Genomic DNA, 24,682 nt, shown 5'->3' with positions numbered 1-24,682 from the left:
AATGCATCTTGGCGGGCCTCTACCTGAGCCACCTTGGAAAGGATGGAGGATCCCCAAACTAGAGGTGTGTACCTGTGAGCCCCACGTCTTTGTGTGCCTATCGCCCAAGGGATGGACACTGAAGGAAGGATATGCTTTAAAGAGCCAGAGGTTTCGGCTTCCTGAATGGGTCTTCCTCCATGGGGCAGCTTTAATGGCTCTGTGTCTTTGGAGAGTGGTGGTTGGTCCCAGTCAAAAGATTCAGTGCCTCCTCAGATAGCAGAAGGGAAAGTGTTGGCTTGGAGGGGAGTGACTTGGCCTCTCAGAAATCCCTGCCTACATCTTGGTCCTGGAGAGGGCATGATGGTGCCAGCCAGGACAGCCAGTGAACGTGTCTCCCATCCCCCAACAATGTTTTCCCTGGGGTTTGACAACTATTGACTTAAACCCCAGGACTCTGTGTCATTAGCACCTCTCAGGGGGTTTATTTGCTGGCCTTGCCAACATTATTGGCTCAGGGTTTCTCAGATGAAGACAGGCAAATGTTTAATCCATGTATGTGTTTTTACATGAATAAAATGAAACAGGAGAAAAGAGGCAACTGTGCTTTTCACTTGAATGTGCTTAATCTGATTTTAAATGTGTGCCATCAAGGTTTCTAGTTATGGGGTCCTCCCCAGGTTCCTTGTAGAGCCCAGATGCTGAAGGGTGAGATCACACCTTGAAAGGAATAGATCTTTTACTGGACACCTATCCAAATGCTATGACTGGATAATTCTTTATACTTCTTATTCTGTCAAAATGCTCGTAGAACTGAACTGTTGATTTTAGAGAGGTAAAAGGAAAAAGTTTTCCAGCTTTGTGCTTCTCTTGGAGCACTTTAAATGGCTGCAGGGGAAGTGCCACTCAATTAAAGACAGGTGGCACCTGATCCTTTTGGAAGCTGTCCATCCCTGAGGATGACCACAGGATATCCTACTCAAGAGGGAATCCTGAGATCCACAGGCTTTTAAAAGGAAGCAAAACATGCTGGTTTCTTTTTATGGTATATCTAATTTGAAAATATTTTACCCTTGGAAACTTGGAAGCAGAGTTTCATTTGCTGTTGATAGACTGCTGTATCCCCCAAGCAGTCTGTGTGTCCGACCAAGAAGAAGATGACTTTAACACAAATGTGACAGAGCCAGTCAGGGAGAAGCTGCCCTCTCGTTTTGGGGATGAAGCTCCTTGCCATTCATAGTAACAGAATGGATACATGGGTTGAAAACAAGTCATTAAAATTCTGAAAATGAGAGGTTGCTGCTGCCATTTTTACCTGCCCATGTTTTGGAGGTGTGTTAGTTGGCTGGTTTACACATGGTATTTCTTTTGGAGTGGGGGTGTGTGTGGGCTGTGGTCAAGACAGGGATTAGGAGAGAGTAGACCTTACTTTTCCTTCTGCATTAGCCACAACCTGCCACCCGGAATGAGGCATGGCCCTGTCATGCTCTAGGATCCTCATGAGAAAAGGAGAAAGTTAACCTCCCATGTCTCCAAGGCCTTATCTAGTGAAGCTGCAGAATTCCACAAACCCATAGTGCTTGCTATTAGATTTCTGCTATCCACCATCTGACATTCTAAGAAGTCAGATGTACATTCATGCCAATGCAAGTTCTAAATACATCTCTCTTGCAGATAGGGTTAAAGTAGACTCATTTTCTGGATTTGAAGGATCGCACCTTTCTCCTTGCAAGGAAATATTTTTTGTTTGAGCTTAGTTTATCCTTCCATAGTTTTCCTTATAAATGTGATGGATATTTGATGTCTGAGTGAATATGCATGCATAAAATGCAGTATAACTTTTACAAAATACAAAGGGAGACCTCTGAAATTCTTTTTCTTTTCTGCTCAGTGTTTCATTCAATTGTTTTATTAGATCAGCAGTTTCTCATGATGCTAAGGATGGATGTTGATGGACCACTCACCCATCCCTCCATGAGATTCAGTCTCTCAGTTGCTGAGATGAGTATAGGAGCACATGTCCTGGTTTGCCCCTGCCAACATGAGCCTTGCTACTGCTGTGAAGCACCCCCAGCTCTGCTGCCCCTCAGGCAGACATACCCATGGTTTACCCAGATCGTCTCTGTGGTTCAATTTTAGAAGTTGCCTATGATGTGGGGCTCCCCAGATACTAGAGTACGCCCAGTGGAAGAGACCCCACGATGGGCCACATCCTGGGATGTGATGTGCCTCCTTCCATGAAGGCCACCCTAACCCCCAAGACTGAGTCAGTACCCTTTCATATTGGGGGTCCAAAGACCATGATTCCAATCCATTTCCCCACACTTCTTATAGTGATGATTTGAAGCTTTGAGAATATGTGTATTATCAAAATATGAGGCAACACTTTTGCATGTGTAATTTTTCATGCCTTAAAAGGAATTGTCCAGCATCCAAGATATATATTGTTCACTTTTTCTTTTTGTTAATTGAAATATAGTTAATTTACAATGCTGTGTTAATTACTTCTGTACAGCAAAGTGATTCAGTTATGTATATATGTACATACACATTTTTTATATTCTTTTTCCATTATGATTTTATCATAGGATATTGAATATAATTCTCTCTGCTATACAATAGGACCTTATTGTTTATCCAGTGTATATATTATGGTTTGCATCTGTTAACTTCTGCCTCCCAACTCATTCATCACCCAAGCCCCTTCTCCTTGGCAACCATCAGTCTGTTCTCTATTTCTGTGAATCCATTTCTGTTTCATAGATAGGTTCATTTGTATCTTAGATTCCATGTGTAAGTGACATCATTTGGTATTTGTCTTTGTCTTTCTGACTTACTTTACTTAGTATGATAATCTCTAGTTGCACACTTTTTCTTCTTAAAGTGGAGTATCTTTTGCCAGTCTTTTAAATAATATCATGCTATCTCTTGAATCATCCCGGAATAGAAAAAAAGATGGACGACTTGCCAGCTAACTTGGACAGTGTGGCAAGCTGTGTGACCTTGGGCACAGTCCCAGGTGGCCCCCCAAGAGGAGAATCTCTTCTCTGGTTTTGTGTAGGTTTGGGGGGAGAAGCAGATGAGTGTACAGTGAGTCCTTCAGTTCTAAAGCGATCGATGATTCCAGTAGAAGGAAGTTGGAGGCGGCGTGCCCATCTCATTTACCACGAGCCCATCGCCCTCCCTTGTCACTGTTGTCAGTTGCTGGGTTTACAGTTGACACTTGTAACTCAAGTCTCAGCTTCAGTGAACTTGCTTTTAACTTTTCTTGTAGAGGAAGAAGGAGGCATGGCTAAGAAGAATGGAGACCCTTCTTTGGCCTAGTGATTCTTGTCGTTTACCTGGAATTGTCAGCCAGTTGTGTTAAAACAGGCTAAAGGAAGTTCCTCCAAGTCAGGTAGACTACAGACCCCCTGAGACTTGGGCTGCATCTCCTACCTCTAGCAGGCCCCTCGGTCTCATCAGATGGATTGTTACAGAACACACTTTCTTACTCTCAGAGTTGATGGAAGATTAGTCTTTCACATGGACAACTTGTGGGTGGAAAGAGAGGAAGGAGAAAAGCATTCCAGAGATGGGGTCCTGCTAGTCCCATGTCTGTGAGGGGCAGTGACCATGGCCTGAGGCCCCACCAGCATGGCATTTACCCTTGGCTTTTACCCTTGGCATTTACCCTTGGGGGAAGTGTGTGGCTAAGCTCTGGATCTGCACTGCTCTCCTCACCCTGAAAGAGCCCCCTGGCAGGGCCGGCTTCTGTTCTTGGAGCAGGTCTCTGGCCTCTGAGACCAAGGGGCATTCTCTTGTCATTGGTGTTGAATGTGGTGCAGGTCAGAGAAGTCTCTGTGGCTCCTGAGGGACAACACAGGCCCCCATGGGAGGAAGTGGCTCTTTTGCAATCCCTGTCACTTGCTAGGTCACGTGAAAGCCCTGTGGCTGTTTCACTTGGCACCGTGGCTGCATAATTATTGGTAGGCAAATTGAAAGGCCTCACTGGATCTCTTGGGAGCCTGTGGCCTGGACTTGCAGGGATGGTTTGCACTTTGTGTCCACATCTCTTGATTATTTCATTTGTAAATTCTGTCTGGACTGAGGTGCTGACTGTGACCTAGGCCCTCAGGGTCCCCTGGTTCAAAGTGGCCAGCAGTCTTGTCAGGCCTGGCAAGTGTAGGCAACCTCCATCTCTCCTGGGTCATCTACCCGCGCTGCCCATGACTGACAGCATTTCCTAAGGTTTCTTCCACCCAACTCCACTTATCCCATGAACAGTCTGGCGGGCCCTGTGTTCAGAAAGACATTGTCACATCAGGTATGTAAGGCTTCCGGGGTTTGGGAGGGGTGATACAGGCAAGAAATTCCACTGCTTCAAGTTAGAGGTTTGTTATAAGATGCTGTGCTGCTGCATTTAAATTAGGAGATACTGTGGAGGTGGCAAACACCACAGAAAGCAAAACACATGAAGTTTTTTGGTTCCCAGTGCATGTAAAACTTACATTTACACCACCATCCTATCATCTGTTAAGTGTACAATAGCATTGTGTCTAAATATATACCTATATATACACCCCTTAATTAAAAAATACTCTATGGCTAAAAAAAATGCAAGCTATCATCTGACAATACAGGGTTGCCACAAACCTTTAGTTTCTTTAAAAAAAAAAAAAAAGCAGTATCTATGAAGTGCAGTCAAGTGAAGCAGTGAAAGGAGGTCTGCCTGTACTAGGCTGTGGGGTGACTGGAGGGCACGGTGGGAAACGTGGCCATGGAGGAGCGTCTGTGTGTGGCCCCTGCAGGTCAAGGCGGGCCTGCTGGGGGAGACTCCCAGCCTCTGGACCAGGCCCCCACCTTGGGCATCTCTCTAGTCCTCTGTTTCACAGGTGAGGTGGAGACAGGTAGCTGCTTGACCTCTGATACCTCATTCAAGTCCATGATTCTGTGCCCAGTAATCCCCTCCTTCTCTCCTAGTGCTGACTAATCAGGGGAAAGAAAGGCCCACTCATTGCTGGGAGAGAACAGCTAGGGAAAATTAGGCGTCTCTTAGGAATGTTTGTATCCGTTTCTCATGCTGAGGAGAATACAGAGCATTTGAAGAGGGATTTATAGTTAGAAACGGGCAGTGTGGTCAGCATCCCTCCTTCTGACTGTGAGGCTCCAAGGAGAAGGCTGTGCCCCAGCCTGTTCAGAACAGGCTTTCCATGCGTGTTTATGAGATGCATTCACTAGTCCTATGGGAATTAAACTTAGAAATTTAATTATTCTTTCTAGAATTGTTTAGCTACCATGAGTTCAAAAGTGTTAGAGTTGAGAATGCGGCTCATGTCAAACTTGACACATTTTCAAACTTGAGCCCCCCAGTTTGGCAGTGAGCAAAAAAAAGAAAAGAAAAGAAAAAACCCCAGCAAATTATTTACCGATTCACCATGATGCGGCACACTGCAAGAGTGTCATTCTCTGGGGAGGTATAGTTCTATCTTTTCCATATATGTGTCACAGACACTGTATGCAGTCTTAGGGAATATTAGCTACATCTATTTGATAAGGAAAGCAACTGCATTCCTGATTTCTTTTAAAATTGAAATATAATTGCCTTACAATGTTGTGTTAGTTTGCACTCCAGATTTTGAAAAACCTTCCCCCCCACCTCCCTTTACCTGTCTGGGGTGCGGAGCCTTAAAGAAGGCAGCAGTCCGCATCATCTGTGCAGCTCAGCCTGGGGAGCGGGTGGGACCCCAAGGTTAGTACTTCCCCTGGGACTCCCTCCACATGCTGACAAATGTTCTGCCCTCTCTGGCCCCCTGAGCAGCGCTGCCCTCTTGCTCCCTGCCACACCTCTCTCCTGGGCCTGTCTCCCTGCTCTGGAGAGCCTCCAGGGGGCTGCTGGTGCCCCCAGACCTCGCCCCTGAGCAAGATTCCTTACTATCCACCTCCCTTTTATTTCAGTTTGGCAAGAGGATGAGATCTACTTGACTTCCCGTAACAGAACCATGACACCATAATGGACAAGTCTGTCCCCATGATATTGAGTGGGAAAGTGATGCTTTCTGGATAAAGTATGCTAGGATTTTTTTTTTCTTTTAAGTAATTAATAAGACTTCTCTGTCACCATCCTCTCTTGGTGTTCTCTTGCCTGCAAAAGTTGCCCAAGAAGGAACCACTGTACCTATGATGGTAAAGTGGAGGTTCATGATTCAACACTGCAGCTTTAGTGAAACAGCCCTTTATGAGGGTAGAAGGTTGGTGGTCTCTCCCCTCCCTTCCCACACCCTGAGTGAGGCCAGGTGTGGGGCCCGAGGATGGACATTACTGAGAACAGGCTTGCGATCAAGTAGTAACCTCTGTGGTAAGATGATGCCCAGGGCACTAGAAAGTCTAGTGTTTGAGAGTGTGTCTGGTGGCTCAGACAGTAAAGAATCCACCTACAATGCTGGAGACCTGGGTTCAATCCCTGGGTTGGGAAGATCCCCTGGAGAAGGGAACCCGCTCCAGTATTCTCGCCTGTAGAATTCCATGGACAAAGGAGCCTGGCAGGCTACAATCCATGGGGTCGCAAAGAATCGGACATGACTGACTACTTTCACTTCCCTTTTACTTGGAGCAGTCTGGAGACCAGACCCCTCCGGCCAAGCCCCACAGTGTACATTCTTCCCTTAAACTAACCCTAACAGAGAGGAGAAGAAGCAGAGACATTTTCCGATCAGGAGAGGGTGTTGACCATCCACCCCCTGTCGTGATGAAACAACCTGTCTAAATGCATAGAGCTGCCAAGCCTGCAGCAGGAACGACTGGGTTCCTCATGTTCCTCCCACCAGTTCTTTATGTTGCCCAAGAGATGGGCAGTGACATTTTGTCCCGGGTTCCTGGTGGCATCCATGGACTAGTGGGCAACGGCATGAGAAAGCACCTTTGACATAGACATCTGGGGTGCCGCAACAACAGACCTCCTCTGAGGGTCCTGGGTACTGGCCTGGGCTGAGCATGAGTGACATAAGGAACAATGGGGCACTGCATGATCACTGAGGCGGCTATCAGGCTGGAGGGGAGGTCACACCCACAATCTCCCCTGTGGACTCTCTGAAAAGCAGAGTATGTTCGGGACAGAGGACCCCATGGGAGTGGCTGGACAGAGCAAGTGCAAGACCATAGGGTGGTCAGAGTAGGGGTCTGATTGGGATCCACACCACTCAGTGCCCTGAGCATGGGGGTCCATCCAGCAGACACTCACCGGCTAACCTGGGTCAGGTATTGAGAAACACTCAGGGTACTAGGGCAAACTCAACCCCTGGGGAGGATGTGGCACAGCACCAGGGAATGGGCATGCAGCCTCATGCCTGCTGGGTCCCCCAAAAAGTCCCACAGCCTGACTGAGCTCTGACTGCATGCAGCCTGTGGGTTATCACATTTTTAGTCTTTTAGTCTTTATGAGTACATAAAATGTACTCATCTAATTTAATTTAATTTAATTATGAAGGATTTGCTGAATTTAAGCTCAGTGTCTTCTATCTTGGAGTTCCCAGCATGTCCCTTCCTGGGCTGGTGGGCCAGCCTGTAGTAACCACATAGTCCCAGAGTATGCAGTGGCCGGCCCATCACAGGGTTTCTCCCTTCTGTTTCTGGGGTTATCTCTCTCTGATCTTGACACCAGCACCTGTCCACCAGCCTCTGTGGTCCTCACAACAACCCAGTGAGGTACCCGGGCTGGCCCTTGAGCAGGAAGGAGTGTCCCTCTATCCACGCCCTGACATGTGGGTTAGGCAGATACTCAAAAAGAAGAATTAATTAGGGAGAAGCTATAGTCTCCATTAAGCCCCTGTAAAGTTAGGGGGAAACTCTGAAATGTGTTTGCCACCTGCTGTGAGTGGTATCAGCTCAGTTCTGCTCTGAAAGATGACTGAAGTGTGAGCTCCCCCTTCTTTCCTCACCCTCCCATTCCTCCTGTTTCATTGTTTATGTTTCCATTCCTTCCATGGTCTAGACACATACTATTTGCCCTCTCATAGGTAACCTCAGTTTCCAGTTACCTGGTCTTTGTGCTACGTTTAGATGGATTCTAGGATCACACAGTACTGGTCCTTTATTAGTAATTCTAGAGGAATTATCGGGGCCTTTCTTTCAATTCCTCTTTCAGTTGTTGGAGTTCATTGTAGAGTTTGTGGGTTGTGATCCCCCACTGTCTTCTTAAATGGCTCATGACCCTCAGTGGAGAATTTTTGCAAGCTCCAAAGTATCTCTTGCATGAGTGTAAAACTCTTGAGTCCCACCTTCCCTTTAAAACTTTATAGAAATATTTCTGTCGTTTAGCATTGAGGATTATTATTAAGATATCTGAGCTCAGCCTGTCTTCTGCCTGGATGTTCATATGATTCTTTTGATTCATTAACTTCTCCAGGCTATTTCTGTATGTTCATCTTTCTGTTATCACTTTTTTTGTTTTGTTTTGTTTGGGTCTTTATTTCAAAAATTTTTTTTCCCATTTATTTTTATTAGTTGGAGGCTATTACTATAAAGACCAATACAGTATACTAATGCATATATATGGAATTTAAAAAGATGGTAATGATAACCCTATATGCAAAACAGAAAAAGAGACACAGATGTAAAGAACAGACTTTTAGACTCTGTGGGAGAAGGTGAGGGTGGGATGTTCTGAGAGAATAGCATTGAAACAAGTATACTATTAAGGGTGAAACAGATCACCAGCCCAGGTTGGATGCATGTTATCACTTTTTTAAAAAAAACTGCACACAGTATATCCCGTCATCTGACAGAGACAAGTCACTTTATCTGTGTAGTGTTTCTTCTGTGTCTTATATATGTCATCTCTTAGACAAACTCAGTATTTCGCTTACTTTGCCATTTCATTTGCTTGTGTCTTTGGCTGGTTGATTGTTTTATTTTATTTTTTAATGGCTTCTAATGTGCTCATCATTCCTGCCCCATTTATTTTCTTTTTCTCCATTTCTTTCCCAAGCTCTTGTCTTTCTGTTGTTTAATAATTTCTTCTTTGATTTTTAAAAATCTTTTTAGGAACATACAGTCACCAGGATAAAGGCCTCAAAGATGTCAATATCCCGATCTCCAGAATCTGTGAATATATTGGGAGAATTGGAATTGGAAAAGTAAAATTGAATATGGAATGAAGGTTGCTAACCATCTGACTTCAAAGTAGTGGGATTATCCTGGGTTATCCTCAGTGGGCCCAGTGTAATCAGAGGGTACGTGAAAGGGGTAGATGGAGGACCAGAGAGGCGTCAGCACAAGAAAGACCAGTCATGATGTTGTTGGCCACAGGAGGCCATGATCCAATGCATGCGTGTGGCCTCCAAACTGGACACAGCAAGGGAAAAGGGGCTTCCTGCAGTGGCTGGAGTCATGAGCCCCCCCCGTGACATTCATGTCCCAACCTCCAGAACCTGGGAATATGTTCATTTATTTGGAAAAGGAGACTATGCAGATGTAATTGAATTAAGAATCTTGAGCTGGGGAGATTGGCCTGATTTTTCCAGGTGGGCCTGAGTAACCCCAAAAGAAGCAGGAGGAGCAAAGTCAGAGCAGACCTGAAGATGGACTCAGAGGTCAGGGATGCAGTTTCTGGAAGGGGAACACCAGCTGAGGAATGGGTACAGCCCCTGGAAACTGTGCAAGGTGGGGATCCCTGGAGCCTCCAGAAGGAACACCGTCCTGCAGTACCTTGGCTTTAGCCCAGTGAGACCCATTTCAGACGCCTGATCTCTAGAACTGTAGGATATGTTGTTCTTGTTTTAACTCACAAGATTTGTTGTGATTTGTTTCAGCAGTAACAGGAAACTCACAGAGACTGTAGGGGAGTATGTTATTACAAAAATTCTTCAACTGTTTCCTTAGGAAGCTTTCCTCTGGGTCTACAAGTGTTTACCCTCCTCCTCCACCCCATTCTAAGCCTGATTCCTGAGTTGGTTACTTTGTGACTTTCGTCAGTGCTTACTTGAAGAATGGGATAGGGTTGCACTTTGTTTCAAGTTTATAGTCTGAAATGCAAGAATATACTCTTCAAGTGTATTTCTTTTGCCCAGTTAGGAGCTGCGGTTCCCCGACTCTTCATGAATAAATTGGGTGTTGCTCCTAGCAGGCCTCTGTGTCATCTATTTGCTAACTGCCTCTGTCTCAATACGAGGCCAAATCCACAGGCCACAGTCTACTCAGTGGTTCTGCTCCCATGTCCACGTGATCCTTTGCAAGCTGCCATCACAAGGTCTTTATCTCCCCAGGGGTCAGGAGTGGGGCACTGGCTTGCTGTGTCTCTTCCTGATTCCATTGGTCTGGTCCACCCAGGGATTTGTGTGCTCTGCTTGTGTCTGTTTTCTTGATTTGTTGAAAGTGGTATATATTTTTCTATTTCTCTGTCTCCCTTTTCATTGTTTTGAGGGCTTTCAGAGAAAGTGTGGAGGAGTAAACCATTCACTGGAAACTACTTTCTGGTGAGTGCTGGTGTAGATGCTGAGGGATTTTACTCATCATCTTTGGGGAGCTGCTTGTGCTTTGAGAGAGAGAAATGGGTCGCCATTTCTCTTGGGGGCTGGGCATTGTTTAGGATTTGTGGCTTTGGGATTCCTTTTCCAAGATTTTTTGGAACCCTCCAGAACCCTTTTTGTGTAAAACCCCTTCCATTAGATTAGACAAGCTATTGTATAAAAGATTTGGCCTCCCAGGCTAAGAGCCTGGGAGAAGGCAGGAGATAAGTGCCACACCTGACCTCTAGCCCAAGGCTTCCCTACCTCTGGAGCCAGATCCTGCCCCTGCCATGCCCCAGCAGCCTTGGACTCACTGCTTGTGTCTCTGAAATCTGTGTGGCTTTTTGGATGTTAATCAATAAAGCCTGAATGAACACTTGCTGCTTTAATCACTAATGAATATTAAATTAATGCTGTAATCCCTAAACAGTAGAATAGCCTCCAGTTATTGCTGTGTGTTTCTCTGACATTATCCAGTTTAAATCTCACAGTCATCCTGTCAGGCAGGTGTCACGGTTCAGCCTCACTTGGCCGTTAAGCCAGGTTGGAGTGCCTGGAGATGCCGTTTGTCTGTCTTAGAAGCACAGGCTGCCTTCATCAAGGTTAGACCTGGTCCTTGACACCCAGGGAGTGTGTACTTACTTTGTTGTGTTGAGTTGAAGCTTATGAACTTCTTTAATTCTTTTACAAGCTCTTTGTGTGTGCAAATCTGTTGGCCCCAAATATGTTTGGAACAGCTTCCTTGTAGTAATATTAGATTCATTTGTTTTAATTATTGAATTTTAAATAGTTATATGTTAACAACCCTCAGTTGTGAAGTGTTTTTGTCATTCAAAACCCATGGCGACTTAAAAGTAGGAAGCCCTAAATTCTGAGGAATGAGGATTCATGAGGATTTTGTCCCAGCCAGACCCACTTTGGGCTAGTCCTGTGCACACACAGCCCCTCTAGTTTGTTGTCCCTGGGGTGCCTGCCAGCCAATCAGTGTACAAAGAGGGAAGTGCCCACACTGTTTCTCTTCAGTTACTGGGAGAGAAATCCACCGTGCAGTGAAGATAGTAAACTGAGAAGTAAAAAGTAAAAAGATAGTAAACTAGAATCTCTCATTTTTTTTTTTTTTGCCTGCCTTCCACTTTGTAGGGTTCACAGGGTTGTAGTCATGGGGATACGTGACTGGTGGGCCACGGCTTGAGAGAGCCCTGCTGGGTCAGGCCTTGCATCCCTCTAGACAGATGGTCAGCAGCCCCTGAGAATAAGGTCAAATGATCACTGTGCTGTTGCTAGTGTGGAGGAAGGACAGAATGTACCTGGTATTTGAGATAGACCATGTCCTTGTGTTCCCTGTACAACCAGACTGTGTGAGACTAGAGAATGTAACCTTGTAGCCTTCCTGAAGCTGCTTTGGACACCTGGCAAGTTGAGGGAATGAACTTCCTCCTGCCGCTCCTCTGGGCCTCCCCCAGGCATGATTCATGCTGGGATCAATTCTGTGACATCAGCTTTTAGCTCTTCAAAGATTGCCTGTTACCACTTCCCTCTCTTCCTTCCTGTCCCAGTTTGTCATTTATTAGTCTGTGGTCTTCCCACGTGACACAGTGGTAATGAATCCACCTGCCAGTGCAGGAGATGCAGGAGACAAGGATCTGGATTGGGAAGATTCCCCGTAGTAGGAAATGGCACCCCACTCCAGTTTTCTTGTCTGGAAGATTCCATGGGCAGAGGAGCATGGCAGGCTACATGGAGGTCATAAAAAAGTCGGACATGGCTGAGCAACTGAGCATGCACGTTTGTTCTGTTATCCTGATTTTTCAGCAGTTCTCTTGCAATATGTCCAATGCATTCTGGAAACTTTCCTCGGTGTTGCCTTCTACTTGGCTAATCTGCCCTCTACCCGATCCACATCAAATCTACTGTAAAGAGCAGTCACTTGGTTTTAAGTTTCTGTGATTGTGTTATTCATTTCCATAAATTCTCCTAATTTCCCATATCCTTGTTTTTTTAAGAGGTATCATATTATTTACTTAGGGTCAATGTAATACACCACATTAACAAATTGAAAGGTAAAAACCATGGCTGATTCATGTCAATGTATGACAAAACCCACTGAAATGTTGTGAAATAATTAGCCTCCAACTAAAAAAAAAAACAAAACCATATGATTATCTCAATAGATGCAGAAAAAGCCTTTGACAAAAAAAGTTGCAGGATATAAAATTAACACCCAGAAATTCCTTGCATTCCTATACACTAACAATGAGAAAACAGAAAGAGAAATTAAGGAAACAATACCATTCACCATTGCAACAAAAAGAATAAAATACTTAGGAGTATATCTACCTAAAGAAACAAAGGACCTATACATAGAAAACTATAAAACACTGATGAAAGAAATCAAAGAGGACACAAACAGATGGAGAAATATGCCATGTTCATGGATTGGAAGAATCAATATTGTCACAATGACTATACTACCCAAAGCAATCTATAGATTCAATGCAATCCCTATCAAGCTACCAATGGTATTTTTCACAGAACTAGAACAAATAATTTCACAATTTGTATGGAAATACTTGCATCTGTCATTTAAAACTGTATGTTATGGTCTCTGAGTAATGATTTCTTTTTTTTTTTTTTTTAATTATTTTTTTTTCCAGTGGGTTTTGTCATACATTGATATGAATCAGCCATGGATTTACATGTATTCCCAATCCCGATCCCCCCTCCCACCTCCCTCTCCACCCGATTCCTCTGGGTCTTCCCAGTGCACCAGGGCGGAGCACTTGTCTCATGCATCCCACCTGGGCTGGTGATCTGTTTCACCATAGATAGTATACATGCTGTTCTTTTGAAATATCCCACCCTCACATTTCTCCCACAGAGTTCAAAAGTCTGTTCTGTATTTCTGTGTCTCTTTTTCTGTTTTGCATATAGGGTTATCGTTACCATCTTTCTAAATTCCATATATATGTGTTAGTATGCTGTAATGTCTTTATCTTTCTGGCTTACTTCACTCTGTATAATGGGCTCCAGTTTCATCCATCTCATTAGGAACTGGATTCAAATGAATTCTTTTTAACGGCTGAGTAATATTCCATGGTGTATATGTACCACAGCTTCCTTATCCATTCATCTGCTGATGGGCATCTAGGTTGCTTCCATGTCCTGGCTATTATAAACAGTGCTGCGATGAACATTGGGGTGCCACGTGTCTCTTTCAGATTCTGGTTTCCTCAGTGTGTATGCCCAGAAGTTGGGATTGCTGGGTCATATGGCAGTTCTATTTCCAGTTTTTTAAGAAATCTCCACACTGTTTTCCATAGGCTGTACTAGTTTGCATTCCCACCAACAGTGTAAGAGGGTTCCCTTTTCTCCACACCCTCTCCAGCATTTATTGCTTGTAGACTTTTGGATAGCAGCCATCCTGACTGGCGTGTAATGGTACCTCATTGTGGTTTTGATTTGCATTTCTCTGATAATGAGTGATGTTGAGCATCTTTTCATGTGTTTGTTAGCCATCTGTATGTCTTCTTTGGAGAAATGTCTGTTTAGTTCTTTGGCCCATTTTTTGATTGGGTCATTTATTTTTCTGGAATTGAGCTGCAGGAGTTGCTTGTATATTTTTGAGATTAATCCTTTGTCTGTTTCTTCATTTGCTATTATTTTCTCCCAATCTGAGGGCTGTCTTTTCACCTTACTTATAGTTTCCTTTGTAGTGCAAAAAGCTTTTAAGTTTCATTAGGTCCCATTTGTTTAGTTTTGCTTTTATTTCCAATATTCTGGGAGGTGGGTCATAGAGGATCTTGCACACAGAAATCCCTTGCATTCCTATATACTAACAATGAAAAAACAGAAAGAGAAATTAAGGAAACAATACCATTCACCATTGCAACAAAAAGAATAAAATACTTAGGAGTATATCTACCTAAAGAAACAAAGGACCTATACATAGAAAACTATAAAACACTGATGAAAGAAATCAAAGAGGACACAAACAGATGGAGAAATATGCCATGTTCATGGATTGGAAGAATCAATATTGTCACAATGACTATACTACCCAAAGCAATCTATAGATTCAATGCAATCCCTATCAAGCTACCAACGGTATTTTTCACAGAACTAGAACAAATAATTTCACAATTTGTATGGAAATACAAAAAACCTCGAATAGCCAAAGTAATCTTGAGAAAGAAGAATGGAACTGGAGGAATCAACCTGCCTGACTTCAGACTCTACTACAAAGCCACAGTCATCAAGACAGTATGGTACTGGCACAAAGACAGAAATATAGATCAATGGAACAGAATAGAAAGCCCAGAGATAAATCCACGAACCTATGGACACCTTATCTTTGACAAAGGAGGCAAGGATATACAATGGAAAAAAGACAACCTCTTTAACAAGTGGTGCTGGGAAAACTGGTCAACCACTTGTGAAAGAATGAAACTAGAACACTTTCTAACACCATACACAAAAATAAACTCAAAATGGATTAAAGATCTAAATGTAAGACCAGAAACTATAAAACTCCTAGAGGAGAACATAGGCAAAACACTCTCCGAGTAATGATTTCTTATCTGAACTTCTTGATGGTGGTGAGCTGGGAGTTTTTGTCTCGTGTTACTGTTTGCTGTGCCTGCTGGCTCTGTTCTTGGGGAATCGCTTCTACTCGTGTCTCCTCACTTGATTATAGCCCCGTCTTTGCTGGTGCCAGGGTGGGTACATCTGGCCAGTGAGATTGTATTTGCTTCTGTCAGGTCCACAGGAGGCTGTGAGCCCAGGGTCACCTTGCATGTCAGCTCCCTGGGTTGGTGGTTTTGGACATAGTGGCTGTCTGAGGTGAGCACACATTGAGACTTTGCCCTTCATCTGTTTGTCACGCAGCCTGCAGTGAAGACTGTGGCAGTACTATGTCTGTGGCAAGGATGCAGTCAGTGGGAGGTCAGGACTGGACTGGCCCCAAGACACACATCCTGTGCGCCTGTTGAAAGGGTGGCTAACTCTGAAGTTGGGACCAACTTGGGGAGTGGAGCTACTAAAGGACAGAGCATAGGCGAGTATGTATGTTTGTGTGCCAAGGCCTGGGAACGCCTTGATGAGCGGCTTCCTGACAGTGCCCTGTGGTGGCGGGAGCACTCTTGGCCCCATCAGGGGGCTCTGTTGACTGTAAAAAGATAAAGGACTGGCAGGCCCTTCCCAGCTAAGCATACTGCAATTTCTGGAGGCTTGCTTGCTTCTTTTTATTATATCAACAAGTTTAAATGCAAAACATTGGATGTAGAAGAGCACAAGATACCCCAGGAATGAGTGCTGAGTCAGTGCAGGGAAAGGAGGAAGGCAGTCCATACACTCGCAGCTAGAATATTCTTGAGCTTGTTACGTGGATGCTGTCTGAGGTTTCAGCTGTAGAAAACTTAAGAAGGGCACAAAGCATTGTAGAGTATTGCCTACAGCTAGGGAACCACTGCTTGAAAGTTCAAGGTTAGACAGTCCCTCTAGGTGGACTGGTCCAGCCCGCCCGCTCGTCCCAGGTACACCTCGCTTCATGGATCTCTTGCCACATCTGGCTGCTGGCTCCCCCACCCTTCCCTGGATGCAGAGCCCTTCCAACGCCAACCCCTGCATCTCCCATGACACCTTTATAGTTTCCCCACTCATGGCACATGGGAGCCCTGCTCTGCATCACAGAGTGTGTGCTCGCCCAGAAGCATGAAGGGTGGGCTGCAATTCTTTGCGTGTTGGTGCACCTCACCCATGGGATACCTTCTTATGGTGACCGTGCCATGACATTGGAAAGTGAAGTCGCTCAGTCATGTCCGACTCTTTGCGACCCCATGGACTGTAGCCTGCCAGGCTCCTCCATCCATGGAATTCTCCAGGCAAGAATACTGGAGTGGGTTGCCATTTCCTTCTCCAGGGGATCTTCCTGACCCAGGGTTCGAACCCAGGTCTCCTGCATTGTAGGCAGATGCTTTTACAGTCTGAGCCACCAGGGAAGCTCAACATTGGAAAAGCTCTTTAGATTTCCAAAAGAAGGGGACACTTAACTGTGTTGCAAGTCCTTGTACCCTTACTGCCCCCTATAAGGCCTTGCAATACCCACCTGCCCCCCTCAACCTGTGCACACACAGTATACATAAATTTGGTAGCCTGAGGTAGCTTTGTCACTTCCCTGGAGTGTAGTACTCATTACCATGTCATGTGGCCTGGGTCTTCACAAAGAGCCACCTTCTTCTGGTCGTAAAGGATGGGACCATGGTTAGTTGTACTCAGGGGAGGAGAGCTTCTGACGTGTTCCCACACCCTTCTTTCGTTTCCACTGTCTGCTCTGTGGTGTGCTAGTGTTCACTGCTATCCTGCTCTGGATGCTGTTCTCCTGCATGTAGGGAACCAGGCAGCATTGTCTCAGGAATACAGGCTCAATCACCTATACGGTTGGCCCTCTGTATCCATTAGTCCTGCATGCATGCATTCAAACCACCACAATCAATGATGTTCTAAGAACTATTCCATAAAGTTCCAGAAAGCAAAACTTGAATTAACTGTACTTTGGTAGCTATTTATGTAGCATTTACATTGTAATAAGCATTATAAGTAATCAAAGGATGATATAAAGTATAAGGAAGGATGTACAGTGAGGTTTATGCAAATATGATACCATTTTACATAAGGGACTTGAGCATCTGTGGATTTTGGTATCCTCAGGGGTCCTGGAACCAACCTCCCATGGATACTGAGGGGGGTGCTGTATTTGCTCCTGGAAGGTTTGACTCAGTTGTGCTTTTATATAAAATATCCCCAGGTGTCCCTGTTACGTCTTGAACTTCTCTGCAGTCTGACCACTGCTGCAGCCCTGACGTAGGACTCATTCAGTGCAACCCGGTCCACCCAAAAGGGATGGCAGACCTACTGGGCATCCGTCTTCCTCATCATAGCTTAGGGGAAGGGCAGGGAGGATTCTTCAGTGTCCCCCATGGTCCAGGAGTGGTGGGACATTTTATTGACTGCCTCAGCATTTAATTTTTTGCAAAATTATGCTGCCCTTGATTTTGTGTCATTTCATTCATTCAGCAGACATTTCATCTAAACATTTTCTTCCTCTTAAAAGTAAATAATAGCTTTTGGAAAAATACTCGGTGGAAAAGAAGTAATCATGTGCAAAGAATGTTTCCTCCATTCTTTTCCTCTTCACCTGGCATTATTTCTTGAGCTTTTCCCGCATTATTGAATAGCCTTAAACTGAGTTCCCCATGGCCACATGGCACTGAGTGGGCTGAACATGCTATAGTCAGTGAATGATCATGGATTGTGGGCTCTGGAGTGCTGGGCAGGCAGGTCAGATGATGGATCATCTAGTGCAGCGTGTTGGGTCACCACACACGGGAGAGCCTGTTCTTGTTCCTGATGCCACTGCCAGAGCTCTCCTTTCAGTCCTGATGGGGGCCCCCGAGATAATTTTACTCTGGTCTCTGTCACACACCATCATTCCAGCTTTCTGAACTTAGCAACAGTGTACCCAAGGAGTTTACAATTCCATATACTTCCTCTACAAGCCACCAAAAGGACGTTTGGGGCCATAGACAGAACAATAGCCGCCCGTGGACCAGCAGAAGGAACTCAGTACCAGGAGAGGTGTGTGGCTCAGATTCCAAAACTTGGAATTCTTGGGCATTTGAATTGGGGAATGTGGAAGAATTCAGGCACCTGGGAATGACAGGAGAGGCCTAGGAGGCAGGAGCTGGAGAGAGGCTGGGGGGACAGCAGTCAGCAGTGGATGGGCCTCTGGGAGAGTGGACCAGAGCAGCAGGCTGTAGGGGCAGGAGGCTGGAGACCCAGTCCTGCGGAGGGTAGAACCAGCGTCAGCAGAGAGGAGCAGGAGGAAGCAGCCTGGATCCCACGTTCCTGGGGCTGTGCTGCTGACAGCTGCCTCCCCACCCTCCGCCCCCACCCCAGGACTGTTGGCTCAGCTGTTTGCTGGAGACCCTGGGCTCCTGTCCCTCCCCCCACCCCTTCTCCTCCCTTCCTTCCATCTCTCCCCTTCCTCCCCTCCCCCTCTCACTTCATCTCCCTCCTCCCTCCCTCCCCTCTCCTCCTCCTCCGGGGGAGAGCCACCAGTGTGCCCCAAGGGTCTCTGGCGTCTGTTCACTGTACTCAGAGTGCTGGCCTCTCTGCTCCCACAGTCCCTTCTTCTCTGTGTGTAGGACCAGGTTAGAGCCTGGGTCCTGGCACATTAGTGTGGAGAGAAAGGAGGTGCAATAAGGGAGGAGGTGTCTCTAGATATACTCGGAGGAACCCAGTGGGGAGAGCACTGGGCAGTCAAGGACCCCTAGGCAGGCCCCATCCCTCACAGTGGCTGTTTGCCTGAGGTCTCAGGATTTATAAAAGATGCCAGGCTGATTCTCCTGCTCAACTTGCTCCCCTGGCCCCCAGGGTACGTTGTGTGGTAAGAACCAGTGTGTGGCCAATTTCACGAGGGCAGATAATTGAGAAGGTGGCTGGTGTCCTGGGGGCACACAGGTCCACCTGCCTGTTGGGAAAGCTGGTGCCAAGCATGGGAGAAAAACGGGATGGAACTCTAGGCCTCGTGCCACTTGGAGGCCTCTCCTATCCACCTCCCCTGAGAGCAAGGCCCAGGGTGGGACAAGGTGTGTGTAGATGTCAGGGTGCAGGGGTACGCCATCCAAGGCAGGTGAGGGCATGCCTAGAACCATTCACCATGGGGAAGGTTAACACATCAAGGATCCTGCTTTGTAAGATTATTATTGTAAAACAAGTAGTATGATGGGAATAGGCAGGTGTTTGGATGGCAAGGAGCCATTGTATTTGTGGTACCTCTCAGGAGCCCAGCAAGGAGGAGCAACCTTCTGCTGGCTGCAGAGGGGAGAATGGATGCCTGGCTTGCTGTGGGGAAGCGGTGTCTCTTGGCTCCCCTCTGTGCTGCTCTGTACGTGATGGCCTCGCCCCTGGCTCACGGGGACAGTGAAGCCACGGGCGGTGGGCGGTGCCCTAGATGGAGAGCAGAGCCCAAGCACACCTGCAGGATGTATGTAAGCACCATAGCCATGGAGCAGGGCAGGACTTGCCTCAGGCCTCGTTCCATGGGGCCCACCTGTCTACCTGGTATTTGTGCAAGGTTGGGAGGGTTAAATTTGGAATTTAGCATTCGTTATTTATTCAAAAATCCTCTATGAGTCCTTAACCTTTGGGGGGGCCCTCTGTGGTCTGTGGAATCAGACATTCTGAGTGCCCTTGGGCCATGAGTCAGGACCGGGGAGACAGGCAGATGCAGGTGTGGAACTGTTTCTGAGTCTTAATTTTGTTTTCTGTTGCCTTTTGTGCCACGGTGTGTGGATGCCTGCGCCACTAGAGCAGCCTCTGCCTGCAGAGTCCAGAGAAGGAGAGGCCGTGGAGGAGGCCTTGAAGGGATGATCTTCCCTATCACACCTATCAGCGTGGCCTCGGCCCAGGGTCCAAGAGTAGAGGAGAGCTCAGGTCCTCTGGGAAATTGTGAAAAGATGTTTCCAGATAATGAATAGGGGATGAAGGGTCTTGTCCTCCCCCAGTTTTCAGATTTCCCATGAGCATGTCCTTGGAGATTTTGCTGGACTTTGCAGAGGAAATTTCATTTGAAAGCTCAGGGGTGTGTCACACTGGCTGGGCAGTCCTCACACAGGCCACATGTTAGCTGGGCCTCTGTGACAGGGCATCCTAGATGGTCGAAAACATGTTGGTGCAAACCCAGAGCTCACCCTGCTCAGAATGGACGTGGTTCCTGGGCTGTACATTGTATGTAACAGACCAGCCCTGCTAGTCCTTAAACTATTTTGTTTGAGTCACAGGACAGAAATAAATAAATAAACAGGCCAAAAAGGATTGCTGTGACACGGCCAGGGTTTGTGCATTGTCACAGAGCCCAGCAAGGGCCCATCTGTGGTGCTGCTGCAGATGTCTGCAGGAAACGTGGCCGTCGGCTGCTGTGAGCCTGTCAGGTGGACATGGCACCCACTCTCATTTTAAGTTGTAAATCTTTTTTCATGTTCTTTTCCAATATGGTTTGTTACAGCATGTAGAATGAATGGTAGGACCTTGTTGTTTATCTGTCTTAATATATAATAGTATGTATCAGTTTATCCCAAATTCCTAATTTGCCCCTCCCTCCCCTTCCCCTTTGGCAATCATAGATTTGTTTTCTATGTCTGTGAGTCTCTTTCTATTTCATAGATACGTTCATTTTATCATATATTTTATATTCCACATATAAGTAATATCATATGGCATTTGACTTTCAAGTTATAAATTTTTAAAAGAAGAGCTGGAAATATAGAACAGGTGGAAAAAATTACTGTCAGAACGTGTTTTAAAGAGACCAGATCAATGAAGGCTCAGTTGTAGTTTTTATTTTTGAGGAAACCATTTTAAAAATTCTTGTCATGTGGAAGATGGAAGCTTCCAAGAGAAATCCCCCAGGAGATGAGTGAGATTGACTTCCGTGTGTCCAAGGCATTTTTCTAGGGCTGTCAGGAGGGCGATCCTGGGGAGGATGGACAGAGCAGGGCGGCCAGGCCCGGTTGGCCTTCCTTCACTCATTCCCTTGAGTGAGGACTGAGGTCTGCACAGCTGAGGCGTGAGGCTGGTCTCTCAGCATCTCAGCCCTCTCCTGTGGGCACCAGGAGCATTCATTGCAGTGCATGTTGCATTATCCTTTGGGATCTTTGGGGGCAGGTGGTAAAGGTAAACCCATCTTTCAGATTGTGATGAATTGGGGATTTTCTTCTATTCTGCTCTTGCTTCAGTCAGGAGAGGCATGCTTTAAATAGGGAAGTGGCGATGTCATTTCCAGGCGCTTTCCCAGCACTAAGTAGGTCAGGGTTTTGTCACAGTTTTGACGAGATCACAGGTGAGTCACTGTAAATTTGGAGAGAGTCACGAATCTTGTCAGAATACAGAGTGCACTTGCAGTCTGGTTAAATAGTCTTAATTCCTAGCCTGTGGAGAGTCCTCTCACTCCCCATCCCCCTCCTCATGGCACAATCTCTGCTGAAACCAGGCCTTAGAGGGTGGGCGTGTGGTGGTGCAGTGGGTCCCTGGGGACATGCCCTCCCTGCTGGCTGAGGACCATCTGTCCTCTTGCCTGTCTGACAGAACCAAGCCCTGGAAGTAGATGAGAGAACCGTCCACTCCCCCTGACCTGCAGCTTTTTGTGCAAGTGCAGCCTCATTCAGAAAGGTCCATGGCATAAGCGCACGCAAACTGACTCCCCCGTGATGGCACCGGCATCCGGCCCCTGCTGTCCCCGTCTCATGCCACATGCCTGCCTGGCCTCTTGCGCTTCCTGTCTGCGAGATCCCGGAGCACACGCTCTTCCTCCGGCCCCTTTGGCACCTTGGGGTGTTTGTGGGTTCCATGTCGGTCCCCATGCTTCACTGTCTCTCGTTCATTCCCAGTGCAATGAATAGGTGACATTCCCTGCTGACAGGTGTCAGGGTGGTTGCAGGGTGGGATCTTGGGAGCAGAGAGCTGTCCTGGAACATGTCTTTGCTGGACATTTGGCTGCATGTCTGTTGGGAGCACCCCTGGGAGTGCACGCGCCGGGTCATGGGGCTGCGGAGCTTCAGTTTCAGAGACCCTTTGGCTTCCCCAGCAGGTGGAGGCCAGACTGAAGTTTCCCAGGCAGAAAGAATAAAGCCCAGTGGCAATATGGGACTTATTGGATTGACATGACTTCAGGTAAGGATCCAAAGGCACTTTAGTCAGCAGTTATACTCAGACAGCTGACAGAGGAGAACTTGTCTTTATAGAGGTGGATTCTGCATTTAAATAAAGGGTTTCTATCCCACTGTCTGCTATGTGGCTCACATAACTTTTTCTCACTGTCCTCAGCTGATGTCATCTACCAATAGGACATGTCCTGCCCTGATAAACCCACTCTGGGTGGGGGTTGAGGGGCTAAATCACATCTTCCTACTCCCCAGGGATGGGCAGAGGCTGAGTAGGCCCACCACACCATCACTGCTTGTTACATGTGCTGCAGAAGCTGCATCTTATATTAAGCTGTGTCTCAGGAAACCCGCCAAGCATGTGTCATGTCCTGGGTACCTCGTGACTTAACTTCGATCAGCATCACGTCCACACCCTCTGAGGTTGGAGATCAGAGACAGGGCTACCCTCTTATCACAAATGGTGAAACAAAGGTTCAAGTTAAGTACTGGCCCGGGGTCTCAACTTGACTAATAAGAAAAGGGGGTCTGGCCTGTATCTTCTGGCCACAAACCCCGTGGTATTCTGCTACAGTACAGCCCCCTCCCCTGTTTATCAAGTAGGTAGTTGAAAGGTGGTACTTTATTTTACAGTGACTCTTAACAGATTTGTCTGAACAACTGGCTCATTTGGTCTTGGCAGAGAGCAGCCTTTGCAACCTCCTTCTTGCACAGGTGATGGTGAACCTCTCCAGCCACAGGACCAGTGGTCCCATCAGGATGAAACCATCACAGGCCTGTCATTTGGGTATCCATTGATGTGCTAGTTCACACTGATTCTAAAAAGTTATTTTCAAAAATTCAGGTAATGGGATGTAGTCGGTCAAGTCATGTGAAATCTAAATCTTCGAGAACATTTGGCAGTAGTGTAGATTTTAACCTTTCCTGTTGGTGTGTGGTATTTTCTGAAACCTGAGAGTTAACCTCAAAAGCATATTTTCCAAAATTATTGATTGGAAGAAATAAATCTATGCTAGGAAGTCTATGATAGGAAGAAATAAATAGACCAAGAAATAGTATAGTTAACTTCATGGTATGTCTGTTATTAAAGGAAGCTTGATTACCTCCAAAATTACCTTTGATGATTCTAGTAAAAAACAGACTTTTATTGTTTGCAGGGTGAGCTTTGTGCTGTGACTTTCTAATATTCTATAAAATGATTTCAAAAACTGCCACCCATACCTTGAAATCTTCAATGGGGAATATCAGTTAAAATTAGTTGTTTTTATTATCAAAAGAGATTTTCGTTGTGCGTAAATTGTTTAGGTCAGTTCGGACCAAGTTAAAGAGCCATAAACATAAAACAACAAAATAACCCCTAAATTTTTTTTAAAGTAAATAAAACAGCTTCCTGTGTCACTTACCATTTTTTACCTGTGTAAGTGATACAAATCATATCACTCCCAGAGAAGCAATTTAGTGTGTGAGGATTCCAGCCCTGATGTGAGAGTTTACATGTCACAGTAAGTGATCCCAAGTCGGTGTTTATCAGGGATGCGGACGCTCTTGTTCCTCCCAGGAATCCTGCAGGAGACACACCAGTTCCTCACTCTGGTGGCAGGAAGCCAGGTGGCAGTGACCAGAGCTGTGGAGACATAGGGAGGGTGGAGCTTCTCCCTTGGCCTTTTCGTCCAGCCATTACCCTAAATTTCAAATTCCTGTGTGCTTACCGCTTTGGAACACCATCATGGTGACTGGTAATGGTAAGTTCCCCTGGCCCATGGCATCTGTGAGGGATGTCAGCGCCGGAGAACACTCCATGCCTGTGCTGAGCAGAGGCCAGCGCCGCCTTCAGGAGTGGGATGTCTTTGGAGTCATGTTTGACTCCACTGTTTCAGAGCCTCAGGTGATGGTGTATTCCCTTCAGAGTTCAAGGTAAAATCCCTTTGAACCCTCATCCTATTGGTCACTCTGTTCTTTGGTCCAGGAACCCTCAATGTGCTGGCAGTCCTGCTACCAGCTATGGCAGAAGGAACGGCACATGAATGGGAGGTCCTGCTCACCAAAGTGGCCACTGCTGAGTGACTTTGTCACTGCATGGAGGGGACATCCAGTGCCGAGACCAGCATCCGAACACGATGGGGAGCAGCATGGTCACCGCTGCTAGCCAGGAGGAGGAGGGGAGGGGAGGTGGCTGGCTTCTACATTACGCTTAAAGCCATGCTCAAGCTAGAGGGGGCCTGAGTGCCTGCCAGCCATGCCTTGGGAGTGTATGGACACCTGCTGGGAGGACAGCACACCCAGCATCAGGCAGCTCCCACCCAAAATCAAGTGTTGGATCACATATCCATGAGATCTGCTCTGATGTTGTGGGATCTCAAAGGATCAGGTCTGGATCATGATCAGAAGTGAATCTAACAAAGGTCTCTGTGACTATTAAATGGATTATGAAGGATTTGGGAATTTGATTCTAAGAGAGGATCCTACAGATCATTTAGGATGGTGGGGGCTCTCCAGATCGGG

The 24,682-nt window shown here is 46.3% G+C and overlaps 1 protein-coding gene across 4 annotated transcripts in view; it reads left to right on the top strand.

Moving 5' to 3' along the window:
* The window catches only part of OTUD7A (OTU deubiquitinase 7A), a 381,326-nt gene that overhangs the window by 2,683 nt on the left and 353,961 nt on the right, over positions 1–24,682 (top strand). Inside the window, exon 2 of one of the 4 annotated variants that reach the window (XM_043434491.1) lies at positions 22,105–22,190. The exons of the other annotated variants lie outside the window; for them this stretch is intronic. The gene's annotated coding sequence lies outside the window, so the exon portion shown is untranslated. The remainder of the gene's footprint in view (positions 1–22,104; positions 22,191–24,682) is intronic. 4 annotated transcript variants of the gene reach the window in all.

Source organism: Cervus canadensis, chromosome 17, assembly GCF_019320065.1.
Source record: "Cervus canadensis isolate Bull #8, Minnesota chromosome 17, ASM1932006v1, whole genome shotgun sequence".
Taxonomy (NCBI): Eukaryota; Metazoa; Chordata; class Mammalia; order Artiodactyla; family Cervidae; genus Cervus; species Cervus canadensis.
Note: the sequence above shows the minus strand (reverse complement) of the source record. Positions and strands in the feature narration are given on the sequence as shown.